The 8,181-nt window shown below is 44.1% G+C and overlaps 1 protein-coding gene across 2 annotated transcripts in view; it reads left to right on the top strand.

Moving 5' to 3' along the window:
- The window catches only part of dapk2b (death-associated protein kinase 2b), a 150,823-nt gene that overhangs the window by 34,742 nt on the left and 107,900 nt on the right, over positions 1-8,181 (top strand). The window lies entirely within an intron of this gene.

Below are 8,181 nucleotides of genomic sequence, written 5' to 3'. Positions count from 1 at the left end.
TCTTTCTGGCAAGGTATGCTAAGTATTTGCCTGGCTTGTCACCATGCTCGTATAACCTTTGCTTTGCAAAAGCCAGCTCCTTCTTTGCTGTCTGCGTGAGCGCTGAATTTAGTGTAAACTGCAGTGCCGTAATCCTCTGTAGTTTGACCAACGAGGGTTTGTCAAAGTAGGCCTTCTCGGCTGCCTTCAACCGTGCTTCAAGGAGACGTTGCTGCTCACCCTTCTGCCACTTCCTACTTGTGGAATATGAAATAACTAACCCCCTGGCATAAGCTTTGGTAGTTTCCCAGAGAACAGATGAGCTATCAACTGAGCCTATGTTGATGTCTAGGAATGCCCGAAATTCCCTAGAGAAATACTCCACAAACTTGCTGTCCATGAGGATAAAGGGGTCCATTTGCCAGTACCTTGAATCCACTGTAACATCCTTAATTTTAACTATGAGGTACACCGGAGCATGATCAGAAATGGCACTATTACCAATCATACAGGATGCCACCAGATCCAGGGTTACCACAGGGGTCAGAAAAAAATCAATCCTCGTGTGACGTCTGTGCGGATTGGAGAAAAACGTGAAATCCCTACCTGTAGGGTGGAGACACCTCCAGACGTCCACCAATCCTAATTCCCCACACAAACCCAACAACTGTTTAGTTTGTGCAGAGGGTATCGAGGGGCCTTTAGGCAACCTGTCTACTGTGGGGTCCATGAGGCAGTTAAAATCTCCCCCTATAATGATGTGCCGAGACTTGAGACTTATCAGTTTAGAAAAAGCATTTACCAAGAATTTAAGAGGATGAGCTAGGGGGCAATAAACATTTAAAATGCCATATTCTTCCCCATTTATCAAGGCTTTAAGAATTACAAACCTCCCGTATGTGTCTTTAACACATTCCAACAATTTAATTGAGAGATTTTTCCTAACCAATATAGCCAGTCCCCTACTTCTGGTATTAAGTGATGAAAAATAAACTCGGTCAAAGCCAATCTGCTGTAATTTCGGATGCTCCTTGTCATCCAAATGTTTCTCCTGTAACAAAGCAATATCCACCTTCTCCTTTCTAAGACTCAAGAGTACCTTCTTCCTCTTAATTGGTGAGTGACTTCCCTTGATATTCCAGGTACACCATTTAATCAAATCATTAGCCATAACCTTCTGCAATTATATTTAAATTCCAGAGAGGAGGAACCCGAACCACAAATTGCTGACCCTTAGTGTCGCACGGTCCACCAAATATAAAAACCACTACATTTAACAAACATACAAAATTATTAAAAATAAAAAAACAACAAAACCAGAAAACGAACCAACATATAAACTCCAATAGCGCTGAGTAGGGGAACTCACCCCCTGCCCAGAGGGGGCAACTACCCATCCCAAACTGCCCATAAATAGGCATCTAACCATCTCAACCACCTTCACTTCTCCCAGCTAGAGCCGCATCGCAAGCACAATATAAAAAGAATAAACACCCCATAGAATATCAATATGAATACAAAAACATTCTTTTATAAAAAAAAAGGGGGAATAAATACCCCACCCATCCTTTGGTATGTCCTAACTTAGAAATTTAAAATGTACATCTTAACCACCGCCAGACATAGTTTGAACCAAATTATTATCAATAGAGGTAAAATAAAAGGGGGAAAAACAAAGCTCCAACCGGATTTCCTCCATTTCTTTTACAGAATGATAAACGCATAAGCAACAATATTTATATATACTACAATTGTTTAACTTAGGTTAGTTTGTCCACAAAGTCTCTTGCCTTCTCCGATGTGTCAAAGAGATGCATGGATCCATCTAAGGTGATCCGAAGCACTGCCGGATATCTCAGGGAGTACTGAATCCCAAGCTCCTTCAGCCTTCTCTTGACACCATCATACGATTTTCGTTTCTGGATCACAGCTGCTGAAAAGTCCTGAAAAAACATGATCTTAGGCCCTTGTAAATTAGGGCCTTTGGATCCTTCCCCTGGAGTCTGGAAGCCTCCATGACTCTCTCCTTATCCCGGTAATGATGGAACCACACCAGGAAAGGACGAGGGCGTTGACCCAGACCCGACCTCTGCGACCCGGTGAGCCCTCTCTATCTTCAATCCCCTCATGCCAGTCTCCAAGTCAAGGAACTTTGGAAGCCAATCTTCAACAGATTCCGCAGGCCGCTCACCTTCCCTACCCTCGGGCAGACCGATGATCCGAATGTTTTTTCTCCTGTCCCTGTTTCAAGATCTTCCACTTGGTCACGCAAATTACGGACCTGCGTCTTCAGGGCTTGGATCTCTTCCTTGAATGAACTGGCATCAGCTTCCATCACTGTGACCCTGTGCTCCACCTCATCCGTCCTCTTCTCCAGGTCTCCCAGCTGCTGCTCATGCTTCTGCAGCATGAGAGAGAGACGTGAGCCAGCTTATCTTCAATCTGTTTCCCCAACATCTCGTGAGATTTCGAGAGCTGGTTCACCAGGTCCTGGAGAGTAATCGTCTCCGAGGCTGCTGCAGGCTGAGCTGCAGGCCCGGCCTCAGATGGTCCTCCTCCCTTTTTAGGCATTTCTGGACAGCTGAAAATACAGGTAAGTCAATTTTCAAATGTTTCTAGGGGCTCCACAATCTTTCCAACACCCCAAGAAATCCTGATGACCTGGGTTGGGTGGGTTGAAGGACTGCAACTCCCAGGTCATTTCCTCAGCCCTGAAGCAACAGTTTCCTCATTTCCCCTTCCCCCACCTCATCCTAGCTTCTAACCTCCAGCAACTCGATCCCCTGACGTGTCCGGACTTGTCCGACCTGCCCAGCTCCTTTTCCACCTATCCACTCCACCCTCTCCTCCCTGACCTATCACCTTCATCTCCTTCCCCACTGACCTATTGTACTCTATGCCACTCTCTCCCCACCCCCACCCTCCTCTAGCTTATCTCTCCACGCTTCAGGCTCTCTGCCTTTATTCCTGATGAAGGGCTTTTGCCCGAAACGTCGATTTTGCCTGTCCTCGGATGCTGCCTGAATTGCTGTGCTCTTCCAGCACCACTGATCCAGAATCTGGTTTCCAGCATCTGTAGTCATTGTTTTTACCGGGTTGAAGGACTGTCCTGCTCCTGCTGCAATGCGAAGCTCTGCAGTGTGATCTTCTCAGATCGCCGCCATCTTAGATCCCCCAGCAATGACCTGTCTATACTACACTCATCCCACCTGCAGTGCTGGAGCTTCAACTGTTTACAAGCTATACCAATGATTTGAAGAAGGCATCAAATATATGGTAGATACATTTGCTGATCACACAAAAGGTGGGAAAGTTAGCTGTGAAGGGCATGCGATCTGAAAAAAAATGTAGATAAGAGTGTGTGGGCAAAAGTTTATCAGGTGGCGTATGATGTGGGACAGTGTGAACTTGTGCACTTTGGCAGGAAGAATAAAAATGCAGCATTTTAATTGAATGAATGCAGAGGGATATGGATACATGAATCACAAGAAAATTAGTATTGTAGGTGCAGCAAATTAGCAATCCAAATGGAATTTTGTTTATTGCAAGGGAACGATATTTGAACACAGGGAAATTTTACTACAGATCTACTGTGTTTTGGTGAATCAACATCTGGAGTACGGCGTATGTTTTGGTCTCCTTATTTGATGAAAGATACACTTGCGTGAGAAGCAACATCCTCAGCAGTAAAGTGCTGGAAGGGGTCATCAACAGTGCTATCAACAGCACTTGCTCAGTGATGCCCAGTTTGAGTCTCGTCAGGGTCACTCAGCTCCTGACCTCATTACAGCCTTGGTTTAAACATGGACAAAAGAGCTGAATTCGAGAGGTAAGGCGAGAGTGACAACCCTTGACCAAGCATGGCATCAAGGAGCCCTAGCAAAACTGGAATCAATGGGTATCAGGGAGCAAACTCTCCTGTGGTTAGTCATACCTGGCATATAGGAAGATGGTCATGGTTGTTAGAGGTCAGTCATCTCAGCTCCAGTGCATCTCTACAAGAGTTCATCAGGGTAGTGTCCTCGGCCCAACTATCTTCAGCTGCTTCATCAATGACCTTCACTCCATCATAAGGTCAGAAGTGGGAATGTTCTCTGATAAATGCAGTGTTCAGCACCATTCACGACTCCTCAGACAATGAAGGAGTCCATGCTCAAATGCAACAAGCTCTGGACAATATCCAGACTTGGGCTGACAAGTGGCAAGTAACATTCGCAACACATAAATGCCAGGCAATGACCATTTCCAATAAGAGACAATCTAAATACTACCCCTTGACATTCAATGGTGTTACCATCACTGAATCCCCCACCGTCAACATCCTGGGGGGTAATCATTGATCAGAAGCTTAAGTGAACTCACCACATTGGCTACAAGAGCAAGTCAGAAGCTAGGAATACTGTAGCAAGTCACTCACAGGAGGTGTGGGTTACATTACTCCCAAAAGTCTGCCCACCATCTACAAGGCACACATCAGGAGTGTGATGGGATACTCATCCCTTGCCTGGATGGATGCAGCCCCAACAACACTCAAGAGGTTTGACAACATCCAGGAGAAAGCAGCTCAGTTGATTGGCACAACATCAACAAGCATCCACTCCCTCCTTCATCGACACTCAGTAGCAGCAATGATGCACTGCAGAAATTCGCCAGAGATCCTGAGACAGCACTTTCCAAACCCATGACCACTTCGATCTAGAAGGACAAAGGCAGCAGATATATGGGGTCACTACCACCTGCAGGTTCCCCTCCAAGCCTCTCATCATCCTGACTTGGAAATATATTGACGTTCCTTCACTGTCGCTGGGTCAAAATCCTGGAATTCTTTCCTTAATGGCACTGTGGGTCAGCCCGCAGCAGGTGACTGCAGTGGTTCAAGAAGGCAGCTCACCACCACCTTCTGAAAGGCAACTAGGGATGGGCAATGAATGCTGGCCAGCCAGCGACACCCACATCTCACAAATGAATTCTTTATTTTAACAAATTCAGAGACCATTCACTTAACTGATTCCTGGGATGTTGTGTAGGGTTTGCTTGAAGGAAAGTTGAATATGTTGGGCCAATATCACTTGGACTTAAAAGAATGAGAGGTGATCTTATTGTAATATGGGAGATCCTGAGGGGACCTGACCGGGTAGACTCCAGGAGGATGTTTCCTCTTGGGGAGACTGGAACGTAAATAAGAGGCCCACTAAGGTGGAAATGAGGTTCCATTTCTTCTCTCATGAGTTACGTCTATGAAATTCAGTTGTCCAGAAAGTTATAGATGACCAGAAAGTTATATATAACCATATTTGAGGCTGAGTTGGATTACGGTAACCAAACTCTAAGCAGGTCAATTACATTACATAACTTAAACTAATCAAATACACTGCAAATAAAGACTAGCGCATATATAGCACCTTTTCTCAAAGGCCCAACAGGTCCACACCGACCCGCCGAAGCATAACCCACCTGCCGAAGCGTAACCCACCCATACCCCTTACCTAACACTATGGGACAATTTAGTATGGCCAATTCACCTGACCTGCACATCTTTGGACTGTGGAAGGAAACCGGAGCACCCGGAGGAAACCCACGCAGACACTGGGAGAAGTGCAAACTCCACACAGACAGTCACCTGAGGCAGGAATTGAACCTGGGTCTCTGGCACTGTGAGGCAGCAGTGCTAACCACTGTGCCACCGTGCCGCCCAAGTTTTGTTTTAACTTTACAACCGATGAAATACATTTTGAAGTCATATTAATAATGTAGGCAATATAACATCAATCTGCACGCAACAAGCTTCCACACACTGTAACTATAGAACCTATTTTAATGATATTGGTTGAGGGATATTTTTGACTCCAGGATACCTTGGAGAAAATCCTTTGTCCGTCTTTGAGAAAGTGCCCTGAAAGAGTCTGAAATAGATAGTAGTTTTCATAGTGTTCTCTTTCTTACAGTATGCATCACAGGAGTGTTGTGTTGGGACCCTGGAGCAACATTGCAATGATGTCACAGAGATACTCCCCAGTGGACATAAATAATACAGTGGGCAGAATTAGTGAGAGATTGATAGAAGCACATGTGCAGAATATTCTATCTGTATGGGTGTAGCACGATGGCTCAGTGGTTAGCACTACTTCCTCACAGTGCCAGGAATCTAGGTTCGATTCCAGCCTTGGGTGACTATCTGTGTGGAGTTTACACATTCTCCCTGTGTCTGTGTGGGTTTCCTCCTGGTGCACCCATTTCCTCCCACAATCCAAACATGTGCAGGTTAGGTGAATTGACCATGCTAAATTGCCCATAGTGTTCAGGGATGTATAGGTTAGGGTGCATTAGTCAGGGGGAATCGATCTGGTTGGAATACTTTTCGGAGGATTGGTATGGACTTTTGGGCCGAAGGGCCTGTTTCCGTGCTGCAGGGATTCTAATTCTAATGTCACAGTAAAATTGCATCCTGGTATATCTCTTATTACTGCGAATAAATTTAATTTCATATTTGTCTGCAATAAATAAAGTCCTAAAGAAGCCTTTAATCTGGAAGACCTGGCTTATTCTTCCCCAGTCTGTCTTGAACCCCTCTTCGATGTGGGCAGAAAACCACGTGTCCAAAGAAGGAGATGATCCATGATCACCATCACTTGCAAACAGCAATTTGTATCTGCTGGCTAAAGAGGTTAAATCTTCACTTCTACAGTGGTGTTTTAATTTGAGCTTCATGAGACTATCAGCAAAATAGTCACTGGAATGTGGCTATGCTTGAAACCCAAGTGTAATGAGACGGGGCAAGAGTGCTCCTGAATGAGCTGTGTTGACAGTGTCTGCTATTCCTTTCCATTTTAAAAGAGATTGCAGACTGTTATTTTTCATGGTTTGTCTTTTCCTGTCCCTTTTTATCTCTTCTTGGTTTGGCTCTTTGTTCCTCTGACGTGGTTTGTTTATCATTTCTTTCTAAAAGGTGTGGAACAATGTTTTTGACAGATTCTGATGGAAAACACCTGCAGACAGGTTTAACAATGGCTTGCTGCACTGACTGATTGGGAAATCTTTGTATTTTCATTCATTTTGTGGGTGTCACTGACTGGGCCAGCACTTATTACTGATCTCTGATTGTCCTGGAGATGATGGTGAGCTGCTGCCTTGAAACATTGCAGTCCATTTGCTGTGGGAATGCATTCAGTGTTGTTAAGGAGAGTGTTGCAGGATTTTGACTCTGTGGTACTGAAGGAACAGCAATATATTTCCAAGCCAGGATGGTGTGTCAGGAGGGAAACTTGCAGGAAGTGGTGTTCTGTTGGCCTTGTCCTCCCCGACAGTAGAGTTCACGGCTTTTGAAGGTGTGGTTGGAGGAGCACTGGTGAGTCACTGCAGTGCATCTTGTAGATGGTACATTCTGCTGTTACTGTGTGCTGGTGGTGAATGATTCTGCTGAAGTATTATCCTGAAATGTTCGCGTTAAGCATTCATTTAGAATAAAGTGAATTATATAAATATATTTCTCAAGCAATTTAGACTGACTTAGCCAATGTCTTCCCTTCACAAATTGCTACTTTACTCTGCAATGCACAGAAGCTGACCTCATTGCAACTGAATCCTAGAACATAGAACATAGAACATAGAAGAATACAGCGCAGTACAGGCCCTTTGGCCCTCGATTTTGCGCCGATCCAAGCCCACCTAACCTATACTAACCCACTATCCTCCATATACCTATCCAATGCCCGCTTAAATTCCCATAAAGAGGGAGAGTCCACCACTGCTACTGGCAGGGCATTCCATGAACTTACGACTCGCTGAGTGAAGAACCTACCCCTAACTTCAGTCCTATATCTACCCCCCCTTAATTTAAAGCTATAAAATAATCAGAGCTGCCTTAAAAGAATTTGTCTACTCAAGTTTTTTAAAACTTGATAACTTCAAACACCAATTCATCAATTCATGCTTGACTAACCTTTAAAGCCTGTTCCTAACTTATAAATATATTTATATATTTACGTTCATTTCTTCAGTATTTAATAGTTAAAATGCAAAATGCATAGTTCCCAATTTTGCAATTCACTGTAATTACCCAGTTTTAGTCCTTTAATTTAGATCCAAAATTAGTTTTCTTAAATAGTCCTGACCAATCATTGCTCAATTACAATACTATAGGTCGTAAAATAATCAGAGCTGCCTTAAAAGAATTTGTCTACTCAAGTTTTTTTTAAAAAAAAA

The sequence above is a fragment of the Chiloscyllium plagiosum genome, chromosome 40 (genome assembly GCF_004010195.1).
Source record: "Chiloscyllium plagiosum isolate BGI_BamShark_2017 chromosome 40, ASM401019v2, whole genome shotgun sequence".
In the NCBI taxonomy this organism is placed as follows: domain Eukaryota; kingdom Metazoa; phylum Chordata; class Chondrichthyes; order Orectolobiformes; family Hemiscylliidae; genus Chiloscyllium; species Chiloscyllium plagiosum.
This window is presented reverse-complemented; position numbering and strand designations above follow the sequence as displayed.